The sequence below is a fragment of the Thalassophryne amazonica genome, chromosome 1 (assembly GCF_902500255.1).
Source record: "Thalassophryne amazonica chromosome 1, fThaAma1.1, whole genome shotgun sequence".
In the NCBI taxonomy this organism is placed as follows: Eukaryota; Metazoa; Chordata; class Actinopteri; order Batrachoidiformes; family Batrachoididae; genus Thalassophryne; species Thalassophryne amazonica.
In genome coordinates, this window is record NC_047103.1 from 14,361,704 (window position 1) to 14,386,973 (window position 25,270).

The following is a 25,270-nucleotide window of genomic DNA, read 5'->3' on the forward strand; positions in this document are numbered from 1 at the left end:
AAACCCTAGGAACTACAAGTAAGCCTGCAGTCTGAGAGCGAAGCGCTCTATTGGGGTGATATGGTACTACGAGGTCCCTAAGATAAGATGGGACCTGATTATTCAAAACCTTATAAGTAAGAAGAAGAATTTTAAATTCTATTCTAGAATTAACAGGAAGCCAATGAAGAGAGGCCAATATGGGTGAGATATGCTCTCTCCTTCTAGTCCCCGTCAGTACTCTAGCTGCAGCATTTTGAATTAACTGAAGGCTTTTTAGGGAACTTTTAGGACAACCTGATAATAATGAATTACAATAGTCCAGCCTAGAGGAAATAAATGCATGAATTAGTTTTTCAGCATCACTCTGAGACAAGACCTTTCTGATTTTAGAGATATTGCGTAAATGCAAAAAAGCAGTCCTACATATTTGTTTAATATGCGCTTTGAATGACATATCCTGATCAAAAATGACTCCAAGATTTCTCACAGTATTACTAGAGGTCAGGGTAATGCTATCCAGAGTAAGGATCTGGTTAGACACCATGTTTCTAAGATTTGTGGGGCCAAGTACAATAACTTCAGTTTTATCTGAGTTTAAAAGCAGGAAATTAGAGGTCATCCATGTCTTTATGTCTGTAAGACAATCCTGCAGTTTAGCTAATTGGTGTGTGTCCTCTGGCTTCATGGATAGATAAAGCTGGGTATCATCTGCGTAACAATGAAAATTTAAGCAATACCGTCTAATAATACTGCCTAAGGGAAGCATGTATAAAGTGAATAAAATTGGTCCTAGCACAGAACCTTGTGGAACTCCATAATTAACTTTAGTCTGTGAAGAAGATTCCCCATTTACATGAACAAATTGTAATCTATTAGACAAATATGATTCAAACCACTGCAGCGCAGTGCCTTTAATACCTATGGCATGCTCTAATCTCTGTAATAAAATTTTATGGTCAACAGTATCAAAAGCAGCACTGAGGTCTAACAGAACAAGCACAGAGATGAGTCCACTGTCCGAGGCCATAGGAAGATCATTTGTAACCTTCACTAATGCTGTTTCTGCACAAAAATTCCAAATTAAAGAGTTCATAATACAGATCAAAGGTGAGACTTATCCTCCAGAAAAGTCACTTTTTTTGTCAATTCAATGTTTATTTCTTGCATGTTGGCTCAGCTTTTTTGACATGCAGCACATAAATGTCATCCCATTGCATGTTAGGTGTCATGAGACAGCACTTCAATGAAATTACAAAGCATGTTGGATATAACAAGTGAAGTGAGAATACATTTTTTAGCAGGCAGTTCTCCACTATCGTTCTACAGAACCAGGACCAGAAAAACAGCACATAAGCCTCACGTCTAAGAATTTTAGTAACATAAAGAAACCATGAGCCAGGAAACCCAGAAAGAGCAGGTTGTTAAGGATGAGAAGTGTCGGTCCAGCTGTACAGCTCCAGTTTCTGTGGATTATAAAATTATTCAAACTCAAGGTTTAGGTGCTGTCCAGTGGTACAACTTGAAGGACGTATATGATTTCATCAGGAAGACTGACACAGGAGAAGACATTTTTCTTCACCATACAGCCATCAGGAGCATTAATATCCTAAAACACCTCTCCAGAGTGGGAGGGGGTGAAACAGTGAAGTTTGACACTCTGGAAGGAAAGAAAGGACCACAAACTACAAACCTCACCATCGCCATCCAGGACAGTAAGTACCGCCCCTTTCATGTGTGTGATTGTAATCTGTGTCGCTACGTCCCACTCGTGGACACGAAGTCACAACCTCCTGGACTGAAGGCAGCCAGTCCATCCAAGAGGCAAAAACCCATGGGCTCTAGCGTCTGTCGCTAGAGCGTCTTTTGAGGTGTGAGGTTTATTAACTTTTCTGCACAGCACCACCTGCTGGCCTCCCTTAAATCATGCAGATGTGATGTTTATGTGTAGTTTTTTAAAAATCAGATTGAGTATTCCATCCTTGTTTGGTTTTATATCTGATCTTTACTGAAAACAACACATGACTTCTCAGAGGAGGCGGACCTGGAGGAGCTGCTGAAGCACAAAGAGGAGCGAGCGCACCTCAAGGAGGAGCTGGAAGCTGCGACATGTCACTTCACAAAACAACTGGAAGCCTTGAGGAAGGAACACGACATAGATCAGAAACCCACAGAGGAAAAATACCAAAAGAAGCTGGAAGCCCAGATGGGCAACTCCAGAAAAAATCAGGAAGACAGAGAAGCCGAATTCTATAAACAGGTGGAAGTTCAGGAGGTCAGTGCCAGAAGAAAGCAGAAAGAACAAGAAGCCAGATTCTATGAGCAGCTGGACATCCAAAAGATGAAGGTATCCAAGACGGGGAAATCCTGGCTTTGTCTTTTCAGTGGGATTTGCCTTGTTGTTGGGTTTTTGTCAGTTAAGTGTCTGACAAAGTAAAAAACATCTACTGAAAAACATCTGGCAGGGGAAAAAAGTCAAGACTGCTCTAATATTTTTAAATAAATATGAAGATGGACAAGTGAATGAGTGAATGTTTTTACTTAATCACAAATGAAAAAATGTATTCAAATGATTGTTTTGGGTCCAAACGCTGTATATAAGACTCACAGTTTTGTCCAAACTGTCAACCAGTAAAATATTGTCAAATTTCAATCAATTCCTTTATTTTTGGTCTGTGTGGTGTGTTGATCCTGCACTGTTTAAAAAAAAATTGTAAAATTAAAGGTTTCATAGCTTAATGTCAGCTTTTATTTTAAGGTATTTTAAAATGCTCAAACTCATGCTCAAACTGAAAATGATAATTCATTGTAGGTTTTACAAATCATGGCTGATTTGGTGCCAACTCAACTGTTTTGTAAATTTAGCTGCCTTTTTTTTTTTGGATCCAACATTTTCCTGATATATTATCTTTCCTTTTTGACTTTAATTTGTTGGCGTATTTAACAGACTGTTGTGTTATTATTCAAATGTAAATTGGCATTGTTATGCTAATATTGGGGCTGCTTTGTCACATGTAATTATGGTTCAGTCAGGACAGCTTTAATGGAGGCGACAGTGCATGGCTTCCAATTAATGTTGGTAATGGTTTTGTCAGAATGTTCTTTTTCTTTCAGAGGCCTTTGTAGCTGCTTTCAAAAAATAAAGTTGATAGCATGCTACACAACTAGAAAATTCAAAATATGGACAAAAGATAAATGTATAGTGGTGAAATAGTTTGTCAGGAAAATAATTATGGACATTAAAGTCCTGATGTTCCACCAGGAGTGTTATCACCAATTTCCACCTAATGCCCAATGGTTTCGCACCCAGTGTCTACGCTGTGTCATTATCAAGCTGAACTGTGCTTACTTTTCTGCTCGTGGGCATGTCTCTCTGCAAATGAGGTGCTGGTGACAAATATTTAATGACATGGCATGGACTGGATGATGGGTAAGGTTATGGAAACCAGTGACTTGGGTACTTTTGTTGGTGAGGAAAGGTTTACTGACCTTGATTTTGCAGATGATGCTGTGATCTTTGTGGAATCAATAGATACTCTGATTGCAGCACTTGAGAAGCTGAGTGAGGAATCAGAGTTTCTGCGTTTGAGATTGTCCTGGATCAAAACAAAGATTCAGGCTTTTAATGACTTCCGAGACTCAGCTATCAGAAGTCTATCTGTATGTGTTGACCTTATGGAAACATTCACTTATTTTGGCAGTGACATACAGTAGTGTTCAGAATAATAGTAGTGCTATGTGAATAAAAAGATTAATCCAGGTTTTGAGTATATTTCGTATTGTTACATGGGAAACAAGGTACCAGTAGATTCAGTAGATTCTCACAAATCCAACAAGACCAAGCATTCATGATATGCACACTCTTAAGGCTATGAAATTGGGCTATTAGTAAAAAAACAAAAATAGAAAAGGGGGTGTTCACAATAATAGTAGCATCTGCTGTTGACGCTACAAACTCGAAACTATTATGTTCAAACTGCTTTTTTAGCAATCCTGTGAATCACTAAACTAGTATTTAGTTGTATAACCACAGTTTTTCATGATTTCGTCACATCTGCAAGGCATTAATTTTGTTGGTTTGGAACCAAGATTTTGCTCGGTTACTAGTGTGCTTGGGGTCATTGTCTTGTTGAAACACCCATTTCAAGTTCATGTCCTCTTCAGCATAAGGCAACATGACCTCTTCAAGTATTTTGACATATCCAAACTGATCCATGATACCTGGTATGCGATATATAGGCCCAACACCATAGTAGGAGAAACATGCCCATATCATGATGCTTGCACCACCATGCTTCACTGTCTTCACTGTGAACTGTGGTTTGAATTCAGAGTTTGGGGGTCATCTCACAAACTGTCTGCGGCCCTTGGACCCAAAAAGAACAATTTTACTCTCATCAGTCCACAAAATATTCCTCCATTTCTCTTTAGTCCAGTTGATGTGTTCTTTGGCAAATTGTAACCTCTTCTGCACATGTCTTTTATTTAACAGAGGGACTTTGCAGGGGATTCTTGCAAATAAATTAGCTTCACACAGACGTCTTCTAACTGTCACAGCACTTACAGGTAAGTCCAGACTGTCTTTGATCATCCTGGAGCTGATCAATGTGTGAGCCTTTGCCATTCTGGTTATCTTTCTATCCATTTTGATGGTTGTTTTCCATTTTCTTCCACGTGTCTCTGTTTGTTTGTTTGTTTGTTTTTTGGCCATTTTAAAGCATTGGAGATCATTGTAGATGAACAGCCTATAATTTTTTGCACCTGCGTATAAGTTTTCCCCTCTCCAATCAACTTTTTAATCAAACTGTGCTGTTCTTCTGAACAATGTCTTGAACGTCCCATTTTCCTCAGGCTTTCAAAGAGAAAAGCATGTTCAACAGGTGTTGGCTTCATCCTTAAATAGGGGACACCTGATTCACACCTGTTTGTTCCACAAAATTAACGAACTCACTGACTGAATGCCACACTACTATTATTGTGAACACCCCGTTTTCTACTTTTTTTAACTAATAGCCCAATTTCATAGCCTTAAGAGTGTGCATATCATGAATGCTTGGTCTTGTTGGATTTGTGAGAATCTACTGGTACCTTGTTTCCCATGTAACAATAAGAAATATACTCAAAACCTGGATTAAACCTTTTAGTCACATAGCACTACTATTATTCTGAACACTACTGTACATGTCTCTGGGCCCTCTGCCTTTGAGTTTGAGAGGCATCTGGGAAGAGCTTATGGAGTCATGAGGACACTGCACACATGTGTTTGGCAATGACGATATCTTTGCAGCACAGCAGGATCATTTTGAAGCTGTGTGGCACTTTCTGTGTCTGGTTTTGTGATCTGGTGTGGTCTTTTCCTCCAGCAGCATAACTTTGTCACAGTTAATAATGTGTGCAATAAAGGTTTTAAAGGCATGGCTTTTCAGTGTTTGTGTCACGAGCCTTTGTTAGACGAGTATAAATATTGGGTGTCCCCTCTGTGTAGAGAACAATAACACGGAGCACAGCCGGTTTCAGGCTACTCGTCCCTGGTGAATTATGCATGGAGGTGTTCTGTCATTATCTGTGCCCATGTGAAACAGCGATACTGCACCTATCATAACAACTATAATAGCCTGGTGATTTAAAAACTCACAGCAGATGTTCTGGAACAGAAACAGGGCAGGTTCTGCTCAGAGAAATGTAGCATTTGTGCATCTGTTCACAGCTACAAGTAACAGCAGTTTGGCCAAAGTCATTGAGGAATGAAACTTACAGTACATAAAATATATAATATAGCCAATAAAATTATCTTTTCAATTATGTATACTTTCCTACTAATAAAAAAAATCCAACTTTATAAGATGTGTGTTGCTGAAATGTGTTTAAAGAACATACCAGCAGTTTGGTGTTTTAGCTGCTCATACATACAGTGGGAAAACACATCGCATTCCATTTCTAAGCCTTTCTAAACTAACTGTGCAAGGTGTGTGCAGACATCTGGATTCCAAATGTTATGTAATTCAGAATTAATGGATGCCCCGTTTGTTAGACTTTAGAAGCCCAGTGAGGAGTTGGAGTCTGGGGTTTTGATCCAGACTTTCAGTGACTTCCTGGAGGAGGCCATCTGAAGTGTATGTGCATGGGATGAAAATGAAAGTGTCACACCAGAGACACGCTGATAATTGACAATTAACACACCCACGTGTTTACAATTATAGGGATGGACATAAAAGCATGCGCAAAGTGATGTGTAAAATGGCATTAACAATGGCTGTGTTAGCATTATGAGAGGACTTTGCAAATGGTGCAATCCAATGTGAGAGTGTATTCAGGGAACACGAGGATTTACATGCAAATGACCATAATTGGCCGATTTCGATTACCAAGGCCACTGTCCCTGGAGTTGTGTACAGAACATGGGCCAGTCCCAGAGCACAATACGGCAAGGAGCCAGGGTTGTCTGTGCCAACACAGGTGCTGATCACGCTAGGCTTCCTGGCAACAGAGGCATTCCAGCGGTAGCTGGCTGATCAGTCAGGAGTGTGGCATGTCAACAACTGAGATGAGCCATGCCGCTGTGTAGAATGCAGTCATCTGAATGTCATCCAGGTACATCACATTCAACATTAAAGTGTAATTTGCAGCGAGAGCCGGTTTCCCTCATGTGATCAGAGCGACTGACTGCACACATATTGCTATAAAGGCGCCATCACATGATTAATTTGTTTTTGTTAATAGGAAACATTTTTATTCCATCAATGTTCAAATCATATGTGATGCGCAAATGCATTGGGTTGGGTTGGGAAGAGGCTAGAAGCTAGCATAGCATGGTACGCAATGGATAACTGCTTTATCCATTTAACTGGCCCAATGAAACCAGTGTGGGCACATTTTGGGCATGTGCACATTCAGATATGAGCTGGTGAAGCCGACCCCACTGGTGAAACTTCACCACAAGTGAAAACTTCACCAGTGAAACTTCTCAGCTATGTGTATTGTGAGCAGCCTATTGTATAACCAGTATACACACACGCACACACTCATCTTCAACCGCTTAGTCCAATCAAGGGTCGCAGGGGGCTGGAGCCTATCCCAGCAGTCATACAGCGCGAGGCAGGGTACACCCAGGACAGGACGCCAGTCTGTCGCAGGGCCACAACAGACAAACAAACACATTCACACTCACTCGCACACCTACGGACAGATTCCAATCCACTTAACCCGCATGTCTTTGGATGTGGGGAGGAAACTGGAGCACCCGGAGGAAACCCACGCAAACACGGGGAGAACATGCAAACTCCACACAGAAAAGCCACAAGCGGGAATTGCACGCATGACCTTCTCGCTGTGAAGCAACAGTGTTAACCACTAAGCCACCGTGCTGCCATAACTAATATAATGACAGCATATATGAAATCAGCATGGGATGATCTCTGTCATTTTCATGGGCTTCCATCACTCCGGTGAGAGCTGTGTCACCCAGTATCGCGGTCACATTTTTTGTCGAAGGGTGTGAATTCCCCCACTTTGTCCCCTCCTTTGAAATCCTCTGTCTGTGTTGGAAGGTGTCGTAGCACGGACCCACAACAGGGGGCGCAAATGAACGGACAATAAGTAAGCCAAAAGGTAACAATTTAATGTTGTGATATTACACAACGAAACGTGTCTTAATGTTCACAGTCAATAAACACCAGGTGATGTGTGGGCAGGCTCGAAGATAGAAGACGCCCGACGAGAGAGAAGCCGCGTCCCACACGGCCTCCACCACCAACGGCCTGAAGAACACCGGAGCCGCCAAGTCCCGAGTCCCCAGGTGGCCTCTGTCTTCGGCTGTCGACCCCTGGTACTGCTGGCAGAAAACAGAAAGATGATGTGTGAGTGTGAGTCCGCACACTCAGTAATTCTCAGTCCAAACACAGTTAGGAGGGAGCACCTCCACCTCCAAACTAGGAACACACTAGCAGCTCCTGTTACCACTTATCTGGATGGAGTGAGAGGCGAAGACGTCGCTTCTCTCACTGACCGCCAACCCAGCTGAAAGGGCACCACAGGACAACGGCTGCAAACAGATCAGACGTAAGTCACAGTTTAAATTCAGCAGAGAAATTACCTTAGTACTGGTAGTCGATTTCTCGGCGGGGAGGTGGAGTTGCAGTCTGGCTTATATGGTGGTGTAGATGAGTGACAGCTGGAGTAATGAGTGACAGCTGTCACCTCCTCTGGGTCTGGCGCCCTCTCGTGCTTGGAGCCCGCACTCCAAGCAGGGCGCCCTTGGTGGTAGTGGGCCAGCAGTACCTCCTCTTCAGCGGCCCACACACCAGGACCCCCCCCCTCAACGGGCGCCTCCTGGCGCCCGACCAGGCTTGTCGGGTGTCGTCTGTAGAAATCGGCCAGGAGGGCCGGGTCCAGGATGAAGCTCCTCTTCACCCAGGAGCGTTCTCAGGTCCATACCCCTCCCAGTCCACAGATATTGGAACCCCCGGCCCTTACGAGGACGTCCAGGAGCCTGGGACCATCCAAGCAGGCTCCCCGTCGATGAGCCGGGCAGGAGGCGGCGTAGGGCCCAGGTGCACAGAGGGGCAAGGTGTGGTGTGGCTTGATACGGGACACGTGGAAAACAGGGTGGACCGCAGTGAAGCTGGGAGTCTGAGCTTCACTGCGGCCGGGTTGATGATCTGAGGATGGGGAACGGGCCGATGTATCTGTCCTTTAATTTGGGTGAGTCCACACAGAGGGGGATGTCCTTTGTTGACAGCCACACCTCCTGCCGGGCCGGTATGTGGGGGCCGGGAATGTCGGCGGTCTGCATGGGTTTTGGCCCTCGTCCGGGCCTTTTAATAGGGCAGATGCGGGCGGTCCGCCACACCCGGCGGCACCTCCTGAGGTGGGCTGGACGAGGGCACACCGACCTCTCCCTCCACCAGCGGGAACAATGGGGGCTGGAACCCCAAACATGCCTCAAAAGGGGAGAGGCGGGGTAGCAGACGAGATTTTGGCTGTTATGGGCGTACTCGATCCAGGCCAGATGGTGACTCCAGGCCGCCGGTCCGTGCGCGAGGGAGGTGATGCAGCGAAGGGCCTGTTCCAACTCCTGGTTAGCCCGCTCTGCCTGGCCGTTGGTCTGGGGGTGGTACCCGGACGAGAGACTCACGGTGGCCCCCAGCTCCTTACAGAAACTCTTCCACACCTGTGAAGAGAACTGGGGACCACGATTCTGAAACGATGTCCGATGGTATCCCATGCAGCCGCCCATGACGTGGTGGACCAGGAGGTCTGCCGTCTCCTGGGCCGTCGGGAGCTTCGGAGGGCCACGAAGTGGGCCGCCTTGGAGAACCGGTCCACTATCGTGAGAATAATGGTGTTGCCCTGGACGGCGGGGAGGCCCGTGATGAAGTCCAGGCCGATGTGAGACCAGGGGCGATTGAGGCAATGGCAGGGGTTGGAGGAGTCCCGTCGTCCTACCGATGTGTCTGCCTGCCCCCTGGTGCAGATGGTACAGGCCTGGACGTAGTCCCGGACGTCGGTTTCCAGGGACGCCCACCAGAAGCGCTGCTGGACTACTGCCACGGTCCTACGCACTCCGTGATGACAGGAGAGCTTGGACCCGTGACAGAGTCCAATACGGCAGCTCTTGCCTCTGGTGGGACGTACAGTCTGTTCTTGGGGCCAGTCCCCGGGTCCGGGCTCCTTGTCAGGGCCTCCCGGACGGTCTTCTCCACGTCCCAGGTAAGGGTGGCCACGACAGTGGACTCGGGGATGATGGTTCTCGGTGGGGTTCGACAGCCCCGCTTTGGCTTATTCTTCGTGCACCCGGGACAATGCATCTGGTTTTTGGTTCTTGGTCCCGGGGCGATACGTGATCTGGAAGTCAAAGCGCCCGAAGAAGAACAGAGACCAGCGGGCTTGGCCTGGGGTTCAGCCGCTTGGCGGTCCGGATGTACTCCAGGTTCCGATGGTCTGTGAAAACAGTGAAGGGCAACGATGCCCCCTCCAGCAGGTGTCTCCACTCTTCAAGAGCCTCCTTCACCGCAAGAAGTTCCGATTGCCGACGTCATAGTTCGTTCAGCTGGGGTCAACCTGCGGGAATAAAAGGCACAAGGATGGAGGACTTTATCAGCCTCCACGCTCTGGGGACAGCACGGCTCCTATCCCGAGTCAGACGGCTGTCCACTTCTACGATGTACTGGCGATCAGGATCAGGCTGCACCAGAACTGGTGCAGTCGAGAACCGGCGTTTCAACTCCTGGAACGCGGCTTCGCACCGATCCGACCAGGCGAAGGGGACCTTGGTGGAGGTCAGGGCAGTCAGGGGGCTAACTACCTGACTGTAACCTTTAATGAACCTCCTGTAGAAATTTGCAAAGCCTAGGAACTGCTGTAGTTTCCTGCGGCTTATCGGTTAGGGCCAATCTCTCACCGCCGCAACCTTAGCCGGATCAGGGGCGACGGAGATGGAGGAGATGATGAACCCCAGGAAGGACAAAGAAGTGCGGTGGAACTCGCACTTCTCGCCCTTCACAAACAGCCGGTTCTCCAACAACCGCTGTAGGACCTGACGTACATGTTGGACATGGGTCTCAGGGTCCGGGGAAAAGATGAGTATATCGTCCAGATACACGAAGACGAACCAATGCAGGAAGTCCCGCAAGACGTCATTTACCAAAGCTTGGAACGTCGCGGGGGCGTTAGTGAGGCCGAACGGCATGACCAGGTACTCAAAATGACCTAACGGGGTGTTGAATGCCGTCTTCCATTCGTCTCCCTTCCGGACCCGAACCAGGTGGTACGCGTTTCTAAGATCCAATTTTGTGAAAATTTGGGCTCCATGCAGGGGCGTGAACACTGAATCCAACAGAGGTAATGGGTATCGGTTGCGAACCGTGATCTCGTTCAGCCCTCTGTAATCAATGCATGGACGGAGTCCGCCGTCTTTCTTGCCCACAAAAAAGAAACCAGCACCCATCGGGGAGGTGGAGTTCCGGATCAGCCCGGCAGCTAAGGAGTCCCGGATGTAGGTCTCCATTGATTCGCGTTCCGGACGTGAGAGGTTGTACAACCTACTGGACGGGTACTCAGCGCCCGGGACCAAATCGATGGCACAATCATACGGTCGGTGCGGGGGAAGAGTGAGTGCCAGATCTTTGCTGAAAACGTCAGCAAGATCGTGGTACTCCTTTGGCACCACCGATAGATTGGGGGGAACTTTGACCTCCTCATTAGCCGTAGTGCCAGGAGGAACCGAGGATCCTAAGCACTCCCGGTGGCAGGTTTCGCTCCACTGCGTCACAACCCCAGACGGCCAATCAATCCGGGGATTGTGCTTCACCATCCATGGAAAGCCCAAAATCACTCGGGAGGTAGAAGGTGTTACATGGAACACTATCTCCTCCCTGTGATTCCCAGACACAACCAAAGTCACTGGTTGTGTCTGATGTGTGATTAATGGAAGCAGGGTGCCATCTAGTGCTCGCACCTGCAATGGTGCCGGCAGAGCCACAGAGGGAGCCCTACTTCCTTTACCCATCTGCTGTCCAGCAGATTCCCTTCAGACCCTGTGTCTATCAGTGCTGGGGCATGAAGGGTTAAATCCCCACAAAGGATTGTTACTGGGATTCGTGCAGATTTGCGGGGTTTTCCCGCGTGCGTGTTATGACCCACCCTATAGCCCAGTTTCTAAGGACCGGGCGTTGTAGTTTGACCGTTTTAGGGCAGTCCTTCTGCATGTGCTCGCAAGAGCCGCAGACAAAGCACTCCCCGCGGGCCAGCCTCCTTTGTCTGATTTTTGATCTTAATTTGGCCCTGCTCGTGTCCCTAGCCTCCTCAGCAGGGGGAGCCGTAGCCACACGGAGCTCTCTGGCAGTGAAGCGTGGGGACGACGTCACCTTGTCGGAACCGGAAGGGGGAGGGACGGCTCGTGCCCGGTCACGCCCCCCGGCCTGCTCCCGACGATGCTCATTTAAACGGTTGTCTAAACGTATAACCAAATCGATCAGCCCGTCAAATTCCCGCGGTTCCTCCTTGGCCAGTAGGTGCTCCTTAAGGACCGGGGACAGTCCATTTACAAAGGCGGCGCGGAGCGCAACGTTATTCCAGCCGGACCTCGCTGCCGCGATGCGGAAGTCGACTGCATACTCGGCTGCGCTACGGCGCCCCTGTCTCATCGACAGCAGCACGTTCGAAGCGGTCTCGCCTCTGTTGGGAATGATCAAACACTTGTTTGAATTCCCGTACGAACCCAGAATAAGACGTTAGGAGCCGTGAATTCTGCTCCCAGAGCGCCGTAGCCCATGCGCGTGCCTTTCCTCGAAGCAAATTAATAACATAAGCCACCCGGCTAGCGTCTGATGCGTACATGACGGGGCGCTGTGAAAAGATGAGCGAACACTGCATGAGGAAGTCCGCGCACGTCTCGACACAGCCCCCGTACGGTTCCGGAGGGCTTATGTATGCTTCAGGGGACGGTGGGGGGGGTTCGTTGAACGACCAGTGGAACGTCTAATACGGGCCCAGGACCAGCCAGAGGAGTTGCTGCAGCAGCGCCCTGATCGCGCGCTTCCACCCTGGCGGTGAGAGCCTCCACCCTCCGATTAAGGAGGACACTCTGCTCGGTCACTAATTCTAACCGGGCCTTGAAGGCGGTTAAGATCTGCTGCAGCTCACTCAACCCGCCTCCCGCTGACGCCTGCGCTCCTGGCTCTTCCATTGGCCGTTCAAGCTGGAGTTGACGCCCCTCGGAGTCCATGACGATGGCGGAGAATCCTGTGGGAAGGTGTCGTAGCACGGACCCACAACAGGGGGCGCAAATGAACGGACAATAAGTAAGCCAAAATGGTAACAATTTAATGTTTTGATATTACACAACGAAACGTGTCTTAATGTTCACAGTCAATAAACACCAGGTGACTGTGGGCAGGCTCGAAGATAGAAGACGCCCGACGAGAGAGAAGCCGCGTCCCACACGGCCTCCACCACCAACGGCCTGAAGAACACCGGAGCCGCCAAGTCCCGAGTCCCCAGGTGGCCTCTGTCTTCGGCTGTCGACCCTGGTACTGCTGGCAGAAAACAGAAAGATGATGTGTGAGTGTGAGTCCGCACACTCAGTAATTCTCAGTCCAAACACAGTTAGGAGGGAGCACCTCCACCTCCAAACTAGGAACACACTAGCAGCTCCTGTTACCCTTATCTGGATGGAGTGAGAGGCGAAGACGTCGCTTCTCTCACTGACCGCCAACCCAGCTGAAAGGGCACCACAGGACAACGGCTGCAAACAGATCAGACGTAAGTCACAGTTTAAATTCAGCAGAGAAATTACCTTAGTACTGGTAGTCGATTCTCGGCGGGGAGGTGGAGTGCAGTCTGGCTTATATGGTGGTGTAGATGAGTGACAGCTGGAGTAATGAGTGACAGCTGTCACCTCCTCTGGGTCTGGCGCCCTCTCGTGCTTGGAGCCCGCACTCCAAGCAGGGCGCCCTCTGGTGGTAGTGGGCCAGCAGTACCTCCTCTTCAGCGGCCCCCACACAACAGTCTGACTTTTTTTTCTTATTTCAGTGGGTGTGCACTGGTCTGAGCCTTAGTGTTTATATCTCCATGCACACATTCATTTTAATTTCATTTCATATTGTGGCGAGCTGCGTGACACGAGGAAGATTGAGCCACGGCCTTTCGTCTTTTCTGCATTCTGCCTCTATAAGTGCTTAATTTTGAAACGACAACACACAGACAATGGTGGATGTCATCAAACACACTCACTTCACACTAATGGTACCATCAACATGACCCTAACCAAAAACTATTGAAATAAATTGCATATTCAGATGAAGGCGTGGACAGGAAGAGCTTGGTCCGTCTGGATGTGCGCTTAAGTCCATGTTGATTGGAGCGTACAAAAGGAATGTGCTTGGATCCATGCCTATATGCACACTTTTGATACATCTGATTTGGACTTATTGATACATTTGATACACTCAAATTAAAATGCTTAAGTTTCAAGTTAAAATTTAAAATGAGACAGATATAATGCCCAGTGCATAAGCAGCACAAAGATGGTTGCAGATGATCCGTAAATAATAAAATATTTGTAAAAGATCATTAAATACAATTTCTTGTATGCTGCAGAACAGCAACCACAAAAATGTGTTTTAAAGTTGACATATTTAGCAACTTTCATTGATTTAAAAGATTTTAGGGTGCATTTTGTACTGTATAACACACCATGTCCCAGAAGCATTTTTCTTCTGGCTGAAATGCACTGAAAGCACACCCACAAATGTTTAATCTACGTAATTTCAAGTTTTTCAGTTGGGGGGAAAAAAAGCCTTCACGTGGGATTTGTTTCTATGACAGCAGCAAAAAACTAGTTTATATGTAACACAAATAAAAGGATTCACCCTCAGCAGGAACACAGCATCTATCCAGTTGTTTTTATCTCTATTGTGACAGATTATGAGTTAAAAAACTCAACTGTAGACAAAAAACAAAAACAAACTAGAAGCACTCAGAGAGTGCAAACCTCCGCCAAGGCCATGGGGTCCACTGACGCCATAACATCTACATGCCATGGAATCATTGAACCTAAAAAAGTCTAACAATGATGTTTGCTCAGTAGTAAAAAAAAGTTTCATCTGCTGTGCCTGGATAGCATGTATCCTTAGCGCTTGGCATCCAGTGGTGTCAAAAGTACACACATTTGTTACTTAAGTAGAAGTACAGATACTGCAGTTTAAAAACACTCTGGTAAAAGTTGAAGTATCAACTTGACCTCTTTACTCAAGTAAAAGTGAAAAAGTATGTACTCCAAAACCTACTTAAAGTATAAAAGTACAAAGTACACCTTTAAAAAAAAAAAAAAAAAAAAAAAGTTAGATGCCACTATATGAATTGAAAGCTAATTTAAAACTGATTCATTCTACATATGAAACTTACCCCCCAACACCACCTGCACGAAAATGTTTCAATTCTAGAAGCTCTGAAATGCAATCTGGGACTATTCCAGACAATAAACTGCAGTGAGTGCAGCATCCATTTAGTGAAGAAAAAAAAACAACTTTCCTTATTCAGATTCATTCCAGTAGTATTCTGCTCTTACAAGGATGCAGCAGTTTTCTAGTTTGGCAGATAGTTCAGGAGGAAATCACTGAAGAAATTAACCACATTGAAATATGGTTTGACCGAAACAAATTGTCATTAAATAAGACATGGATGAAGTGGAGGTGTAACAGAGTAACACTAGGTGTTCACAGGTAACACTTATTTATGTATGTATGTATTTATTTATGTATGTTCATTGTTAGTTGCTTTCTATATTTTCTGTTGTGTTTCTATTCAGGTTCTTTTTGCCTCTTTCTCTAAAATTGTATATAATAGTCATTAGATATTAATATATAAACAAAATAAATTTAAGAAATATTACAATTTGAAAACAAATGCACCCGAACGTGATGAGAGCTGCAATTGCTTAATGCTAACTTTTAACATTGAAAATGCCATAGACATGCTAACGCGTTAGCGTCGCTCCCGTTTTGAAGTTAAAAATCCATCTATCAACTGTTTCAGAAGACCATAACAGGTCGGTTTAACATAGAAAAGGTAAATAATACTCACAGACGTATGCTCTTAGGGTTTTAGGGGGGGAAATTTAAGCGAAAAAAAGAAAGAATAACCGAAGCAATAGGTCGAAGCATTGCTTCAATCTGCGAACCACTGCTTGGATTGGTTCACGGTTCAAAGCAAAGCCGTGCTGCAGAAAAGTTGATTACAGGCGCACATGACGGTGAAATATATATATATATATATATATATATATATATATATATATATATATATATATATTATATATATATATAAACATTAAACTGAAGCCAAGAGTAACGAGGCTGTTTGTTTTAAAAAATGTAAGGAATAGAAAGTACAGATACTTGTGTGAAAATGTAATGAGTAGAAGTCAGAAGTAGGCAGAAAATAAGTAAAGGAGTAAAGTATAGATACCTAAAAAGGTACTTAAGTACAGTAACGAAGTATTTGTACTTCGTTACTTGACACCTCTGTTGGCATCACAGTTTATTGCACACTTGCACCTTTCCAGAAGCTACTGTCATCTGAGCCACTGATATTGATATTGCATGTGCTTATAGGCAAAAACAAATAAGAGACAAAATTCAATTTATTATTTAACTCAACTGCAAATATAACATTATGAAACACTTCTCTAAACAAGGCCATAGGGTCACTGACCCTAAAGAGATCCCCTCCTTGGCACAGTGATCTATTTCTTTTTGTCTCTTTCTCTAAAATTGTATATAATAATCATTAGATTATTAATATATAAACCAAAATAAATGTAAGAAATATTACAATTTGAAAACAAATGCACCCGAACGTGATGACAGCTGCAATTGCTTAATGCTAACTTTTAACATTAAAAATGCTATAGACCTGCTAACGCGTTAGCATCGGGATCTGGATCGTGATCCGGATCACCACTAAAATTTAATCACTTGTTCCTCTTGTCATTTCCAACCACTCCACAAAATTTCATCAAAATCCATTCAAAACCTTTTGAGTTATCCTGCTGGCAGACAGACAAACAAACAAACGCAACCGAAAACAAACCTCCTTGGCGGAGGTAAAAAACATTGCTGTAGTGACATGTAAGCGTCTTTCTGAAAAGGATTTTCAACTTATAAAGCACTCCAAGTGGTCACACAACAAAAGCAGACTGCTCTGGGAAAAAAAAAAAATCTTATTTATTTTCTGGAGTTAACAGCATGTGGACACAGACATAACGTGATGTTACACAATCTGTCCCCGTTAAGTGTTTTGTGCATGCAGTAATGATGTCAGAGCATTGACGACAGACATTGTCTGCTTACATGGGCAAACACTACAAAAACTTCCACATGAGCTGACTGAAATGCACGCGCTTGCAAACACAGACTGCTAGCGTGCATATAGATGTTTTATGTGCATGTCCACACAAAAACACATGGCAACGTCTTTGTTTGAGTGCAGCGGTATGTAGGACTTACAAAGGAGGAAGCTGCAGAGTTGAAATATTCCTGGTCGCTGCTGCGCGGCAGAGACTTTTTGTCTTTTTCTGTAGGAATAGGGGGTTTTGTTGCAGCTGTCAGCAGTATTAGAAGTCATTTCAGTCAGCATTTGACCAGACAACTGTCTTCCAGCTCCACTGTTGAACTGTCATTCAGCTGTCATTTCAACAAAAGTTTGTCCTCGGCCTTGTAGCGTGCACAATAGACTGCTTTCTGAATCATCTATCAGAGAGCTCCACAGAAGGACGTGTGCATGCATATAGAAACCTGCACAGCTGAGCACACAGCCGCATCAACAAAAACACATTTTGCTTCTTATGTTCAATATTTCAGTTCATTGTTTGTGTGCGAATGTGTATCTTGTGGGCAATATTGTGTTTGTGTTGTTTTTATTCTTTTCATTCATATCATCATTACAGCCACTTGTGAAACAAAAGGCAATTTCAAAAGAATTTCATAAACAGGGATACATACACACACACACACACACACACACACACACACACACAGCATGCCCACATTCCAAGCAGAGCATAAAAGCCGACTCTTCTGCTTTGATTGACAGATTACCGATATGGTGTCACACTGTCATGCTGATGATGATGAAGCACGACGATGTTGTTATGACAACCACCAGTGGGTAGATTTGTATCCACACAGCAGACAGATTAGAAATGATTGCGCAGTTCCCAAAGCAGCTCCGCGCCAAAAAAGTGCAATGCTTTAGCTAAAACTTACCGACATTTTTCTCAGATGAAACAATTAATTACATCACATAGCAGCTCAGAGGAGTTTTAGGCACCAGTTTAAAGGGCTCATGCTGCAGGAACTGTTGCAAGAACTTTGCAGCAAAGAAGCCACTTGCCTCTTCTTTGCTCCAAGGAAATAAGAACTGCTTCATGTGGGAATATATTACAATATTTTCCTGAGTATAAGTCTCTGTGGACTGTAACTTGCACCTTTTTTTCTATATGTGGGACTCTGTGACAGCATTTCCCTGGGGGCGCATTTAACAATGCACAGCAACTCAGTGTAGCACATCCAGTCCACAGTGTAGCCTGTGTTACTGTGCTGGCCAAAATATGTTATTTAATGCAGTTTGAACAAAAGAAATAGTCAGACGGACATGGATTGATGGTCCATGGCAACATGGAGAAGCAAATATTGGATTTGTGCAGGCAGCCCTCAGCTTGTGATGTGTAACATAAGGGCTGTTAAATTCCAATAACAAGCAAGATAAAAATATGTTGGACAACATACTGGATGTTATTTGATGCATTTTGGACAAAGGAAATTGTCAAATGGACACAAATTGTTGTCCCATAAATTGGAAACACTGCAATGGAAATGTGTCCATTTGATTTGATTAATTATTTTTGTTAGCTTTTTAATTTGGGGTTTTTGTGCATTATTGTAGTGTACGTTTATCCATTCGATTTATTCTTTGATTACTGGAGTTTATTTTGTTTAGTGCTCTGATTCCTACATAAGTTCTGTTATATCGTTGTTGTTGTTGTTGTTATTATTCTTCAACCTCATGGCAGCCTGAGGGAAGACGATGAATTAGATTCAGTTTCATAGTGCACATGCTGCTCCCTGCAACAGAATTATAGCATTTGTCACAGCATTACTAAATGATATGAACTCGCTTTGTCAGTCAGTATGTTGTCTTTATTTGCAAATTGTGCCTTGGACAAATCGAACACACTTGATGATCAGACGTGACTGCAGCTGATGAAATGTGGAATGCAGCTGCAGAATCTGCCAGTGAGTTAAGAGATGATATATCACATGATGCATCTCCATAAACCTTGATGCTGTTATCCGTGATTGGTGCAGCATGTGTCACTGCTGAACGTTGCTTTGTTGGCAGTTGGTGAAGTATCTTGATGTAACTCTGTGTACTGTGTTGGGAGTCTGGACTGCTGAAAGGACAGTACACTTTCGTTCTGCACACTGGTCCAAATGCAGTTTCCAGTTTCCACATTAAATCAAACCTAATGTGTGATGTCTTTTTATTTATTTATTTATTTATTTAGGCAGCTCCTGGTCACCAAGTATAGGTTGTCACTGGCCTGAATATACATAATAATAATTAGTATTATTGTTATGATTATTAACATGTGATTTTCCAGTATAAAAGTAAAAAAAAAAAACAAAAAACAAAACACTTTATACTCTGGAAAATGGGGTCGTTTCATGGTTTAGTTTTCTTTGCAAGTTTAACACCTCAACTGTACACAGATGCAGTTCAGATGGTTCAGACCAGAAAGCTTTAGTCTACATGAAGCAAAAATATAGTTTTAAAAAAATGAGAATAATCACAGCAGCGTTGGGGTGTTACTGCTCTAAAACCTGCTTTTGACAGGTTTAACTGGGTTTTTGTCCATGACGCCTCTAAAATGTCCCAAACCTGAGTCAACATAGCAAAACTTTCCCAGGAATTCCAGGCTTTCCATGTTTTCTCTGTCATTTATAGGAGGCGCTGTTATGGTAACATGGTGTGTGTTCATGATGATCGATAAGAAACAGTAAATGCACTTGCTAATATTAGCTGCTGTTGATACTAATTGGGAATGATGCAAACCACAACAGTTACCGGTAATGAATTTTTATTACATTTATGTGTTGGTCATGTTCAGCTTTAAAACAAATAACCCCCCCTAACCCCTGCTGAATTCCATAATGCTGAATATTTTTCATTGCCAATTTGCAGGTTTTTTTCTACTCTGACATTTTTTCTGGGTGCAGCATGTAATTGACACAGAAAAGTTTAATTTTATGCAAATGCAAATTGAGACATGTATGATCCAAGCAATGAAAATACATTTCTTCCTAAAAATTGTAATCCGTAAAATAACACTGATTGAATATTCATCAGTGAAAGCTTGCACACCTTCTTACTTCCTATTTAGAGTATGATGCAGTTCAAATAGCTTGTATTTGTTGTGTGGCTGGGGGGGCCTGGCTGCCTTTTGTTTCTGTTTTCTGTCCTGTCTTTTGTTTTTCCTTCCAGGTGGCTTGCATTTGGGACTGAGTGGCTGTGTAGCTGAGTTTATCAGGACCTCACCCTGATCACCTGAGGCTGATCACCTGCGGCTCGTCAGGACTCACAGCTGTGGTGCATCTACAATGGATTGGAACATGGTGGCATTTAAGACTGGAGTACACAGTGTGTATTTGCCAGAGACTTGACCTTGTGACCAGACGGGTGAGATCGTCGTCTCGGGAGCCATCTCATCTATTTTAAAATGCTCAAACTCATGCTCAAACTGAAAATGATAATTCATTGTAGGTTTTACAAATCATGGCTGATTTGGTGCCAACTCAACTGTTTGTAAATTTAGCTGCCTTTTTTTTTTTGGATCCAACATTTTCCTGATATATTTCTTTCCTTTTTGACTTTAATTTGTTGGCGTATTTAACAGACTGTTGTGTATTATTCAAATGTAAATTGGCATTGTTATGCTAATATTGGGGCTGCTTTGTCACATGTAATTATGGTTCAGTCAGGACAGCTTTAATGGAGGCGACAGTGCATGGCTTCCAATTAATGTTGGTAATGGTTTTGTCAGAATGTTCTTTTTCTTTCAGAGGCCTTTGTAGCTGCTTTCAAAAAATAAGTTGATAGCATGCTACACAACTAGAAAATTCAAAATATGGACAAATAAATGTATAGTGGTGAAATAGTTTGTCAGGAAAATAATTATGGACATTAAAGTCCTGATGTTCCACCAGGAGTGTTATCACCAATTTCCACCTAATGCCCAATGGTTTCGCACCCAGTGTCTACGCTGTGTCATTATCAAGCTGAACTGTGCTTACTTTTCTGCTCGTGGGCATGTCTCTCTGCAAATGAGGTGCTGGTGACAAATATTTAATGACATGGCATGGACTGGATGATGGGTAAGGTTATGGAAACCAGTGACTTGGGTACTTTTGTTGGTGAGGAAAGGTTTACTGACCTTGATTTTGCAGATGATGCTGTGATCTTTGTGGAATCAATAGATACTCTGATTGCAGCACTTGAGAAGCTGAGTGAGGAATCAGAGTTTCTGCGTTTGAGATTGTCCTGGATCAAAACAAAGATTCAGGCTTTTAATGACTTCCGAGACTCAGCTATCAGAAGTCTATCTGTATGTGTTGACCTTATGGAAACATTCACTTATTTTGGCAGTGACATACAGTAGTGTTCAGAATAATAGTAGTGCTATGTGAATAAAAGATTAATCCAGGTTTTGAGTATATTTCGTATTGTTACATGGGAAACAAGGTACCAGTAGATTCAGTAGATTCTCACAAATCCAACAAGACCAAGCATTCATGATATGCACACTCTTAAGGCTATGAAATTGGGCTATTAGTAAAAAAACAAAAATAGAAAAGGGGGTGTTCACAATAATAGTAGCATCTGCTGTTGACGCTACAAACTCGAACTATTATGTTCAAACTGCTTTTTTAGCAATCCTGTGAATCACTAACTAGTATTTAGTTGTATAACCACAGTTTTTCATGATTTCGTCACATCTGCAAGGCATTAATTTTGTTGGTTTGGAACCAAGATTTTGCTCGGTTACTAGTGTGCTTGGGGTCATTGTCTTGTTGAAACACCCATTCCAAGTTCATGTCCTCTTCATAAGGCAACATGACCTCTTCAAGTATTTTGACATATCCAAACTGATCCATGATACCTGGTATGCGATATATAGGCCCAACACCATAGTAGGAGAAACATGCCCATATCATGATGCTTGCACCACCATGCTTCACTGTCTTCACTGTGAACTGTGGTTTGAATTCAGAGTTTGGGGGTCATCTCACAAACTGTCTGCGGCCCTTGGACCCAAAAAGAACAATTTTACTCTCATCAGTCCACAAAATATCCTCCATTTCTCTTTAGTCCAGTTGATGTTTCTTTGGCAAATTGTAACCTCTTCTGTACATGTCTTTTATTTAACAGAGGGACTTTGCAGGGGATTCTTGCAAATAAATTAGCTTCACACAGACGTCTTCTAACTGTCACAGCACTTACAGGTAAGTCCAGACTGTCTTTGATCATCCTGGAGCTGATCAATGTGTGAGCCTTTGCCATTCTGGTTATCTTTCTATCCATTTTGATGGTTGTTTTCCATTTTCTTCCACGTGTCTCTGTTTGTTTGGTTTTTTTTTTTTGGCCATTTTAAAGCATTGGAGATCATTGTAGATGAACAGCCTATAATTTTTTGCACCTGCGTATAAGTTTTCCCCTCTCCAATCAACTTTTTAATCAAACTGTGCTGTTCTTCTGAACAATGTCTTGAACGTCCCATTTTCCTCAGGCTTTCAAAGAGAAAAGCATGTTCAACAGGTGTTGGCTTCATCCTTAAATAGGGGACACCTGATTCACACCTGTTTGTTCCACAAAATTAACGAACTCACTGACTGAATGCCACACTACTATTATTGTGAACACCCCAGTTTTCTACTTTTTTTAACTAATAGCCCAATTTCATAGCCTTAAGAGTGTGCATATCATGAATGCTTGGTCTTGTTGGATTTGTGAGAATCTACTGGTACCTTGTTTCCCATGTAACAATAAGAAATATACTCAAAACCTGGATTAAACCTTTTAGTCACATAGCACTACTATTATTCTGAACACTACTGTACATGTCTCTGGGCCCTCTGCCTTTGAGTTTGAGAGGCATCTGGGAAGAGCTTATGGAGTCATGAGGACACTGCACACATGTGTTTGGCAATGACGATATCTTTGCAGCACAGCAGGATCATTTTGAAGCTGTGTGGCACTTTCTGTGTCTGGTTTTGTGATCTGGTGTGGTCTTTTCCTCCAGCAGCATAACTTTGTCACAGTTAATAATGTGTGCAATAAAGATTTTAAAGGCATGGCTTTTCAGTGTTTGGTCACGAGCCTTTGTTAGACGAGTATAATATTGGGTGTCCCCTCTGTGTAGAGAACAATAACACGGAGCACAGCCGGTTTCAGGCTACTCGTCCCTGGTGAATTATGCATGGAGGTGTTCTGTCATTATCTGTGCCCATGTGAAACAGCGATACTGCACCTATCATAACAACTATAATAGCCTGGTGATTTAAAAACTCACAGCAGATGTTCTGGAACAGAAACAGGGCAGGTTCTGCTCAGAGAAATGTAGCATTTGTGCATCTGTTCACAGCTACAAGTAACAGCAGTTTGGCCAAAGTCATTGAGGAATGAAACTTACAGTACATAAAATATATAATATAGCCAATAAAATTATCTTTTCAATTATGTATACTTTCCTACTAATAAAAAAAACCAACTTTATAAGATGTGTGTCTGAAATGTGTTTAAAGAACATACCAGCAGTTTGGTGTTTTAGCTGCTCATACATACAGTGGGAAAACATCGCATTCCATTTCTAAGCCTTTCTAAACTAACTGTGCAAGGTGTGTGCAGACATCTGGATTCCAAATGTTATGTAATTCAGAATTAATGGATGCCCCGTTTGTTAGACTTTAGAAGCCCAGTGAGGAGTTGGAGTCTGGGGTTTTGATCCAGACTTTCAGTGACTTCCTGGAGGAGGCCATCTGAAGTGTATGTGCATGGGATGAAAATGAAAGTGTCACACCAGAGACACGCTGATAATTGACAATTAACACACCCACGTGTTTACAATTATAGGGATGGACATAAAAGCATGCGCAAAGTGATGTGTAAAATGGCATTAACAATGGCTGTGTTAGCATTATGAGAGGACTTTGCAAATGGTGCAATCCAATGTGAGAGTGTATTCAGGGAACACGAGGATTTACATGCAAATGACCATAATTGGCCGATTTCGATTACCAAGGCCACTGTCCCTGGAGTTGTGTACAGAACTGTGGCCAGTCCAGAGCACAATACGGCAAGGAGCCAGGGTTGTCTGTGCCAACACAGGTGCTGATCACGCTAGGCTTCCTGGCAACAGAGGCATTCCAGCGGTAGCTGGCTGATCAGTCAGGAGTGTGGCAGTCAACAATGAGATGAGCCATGCCGCTGTGTAGAATGCAGTCATCTGAATGTCATCCAGGTACATCACATTCCAACATTAAAGTGTAATTTGCAGCGAGAGCCGGTTTCCCTCATGTGATCAGAGCGACTGACTGCACACATATTGCTATAAAGGCGCCATCACATGATTAATTTGTTTTTGTTAATAGGAAACATTTTTATTCCATCAATGTTCAAATCATATGTGATGCGCAAATGCATTGGGTTGGGTTGGGAAGAGGCTAGAAGCTAGCATAGCATGGTACGCAATGGATAACTGCTTTATCCATTTAACTGGCCCAAATGAAAACCAGTGTGGGCACATTTTGGGCATGTGCACATTCAGATATGAGCTGGTGAAGCCGACCCCACTGGTGAAACTTCACCACAAGTGAAACTTCACCAGTGAAACTTCTCAGCTATGTGTATTGTGAGCAGCCTATTGTATAACCAGTATACACACACGCACACACTCATCTTCAACCGCTTAGTCCAATCAAGGGTCGCAGGGGGCTGGAGCCTATCCCAGCAGTCATACAGCGCGAGGCAGGGTACACCCAGGACAGGACGCCAGTCTGTCGCAGGGCCACAAACAGACAAACAAACACATTCACACTCACTCGCACACCTACGGACAGATTCCAATCCACTTAACCCGCATGTCTTTGGATGTGGGAGGAAACTGGAGCACCCGGAGGAAACCCACGCAAACACGGGGAGAACATGCAAACTCCACACAGAAAGGCCACAAGCGGGAATTGCACGCATGACCTTCTCGCTGTGAAGCAACAGTGTTAACCACTAAGCCACCGTGCTGCCATAACTAATATAATGACAGCATATATGAAATCAGCATGGGATGATCTCTGTCATTTTCATGGGCTTCCATCACTCCGGTGAGAGCTGTGTCACCCAGTATCGCGGTCACATTTTTTGTCGAAGGGTGTGAATTCCCCCACTTTGTCCCCTCCTTTGAAATCCTCTGTCTGTGTTGGGAAGGTGTCGTAGCACGGACCCACAACAGGGGGCGCAAATGAACGGACAATAAGTAAGCCAAAAGGTAACAATTTAATGTTGTGATATTACACAACGAAACGTGTCTTAATGTTCACAGTCAATAAACACCAGGTGATGTGTGGCAGGCTCGAAGATAGAAGACGCCGACGAGAGAGAAGCCGCGTCCCACACGGCCTCCACCACCAACGGCCTGAAGAACCACCGGAGCCGCCAAGTCCCGAGTCCCCAGGTGGCCTCT

General features: G+C 44.1%; 1 protein-coding gene and 1 long non-coding RNA gene across 3 annotated transcripts in view; one reads left to right on the forward strand and one right to left on the reverse strand.

The window, feature by feature from the left end:
- ctnnd2a (catenin (cadherin-associated protein), delta 2a) overlaps positions 1-25,270 on the reverse strand; it is a 923,305-nt gene that overhangs the window by 552,441 nt on the left and 345,594 nt on the right. The window lies entirely within an intron of this gene.
- LOC117506340 lies at positions 9,620-24,467 on the forward strand. Its single transcript, XR_004559435.1, has 3 exons — positions 9,620-9,630; positions 10,883-10,888; positions 24,369-24,467. It is a non-coding gene; the product is annotated as an uncharacterized LOC117506340 (long non-coding RNA).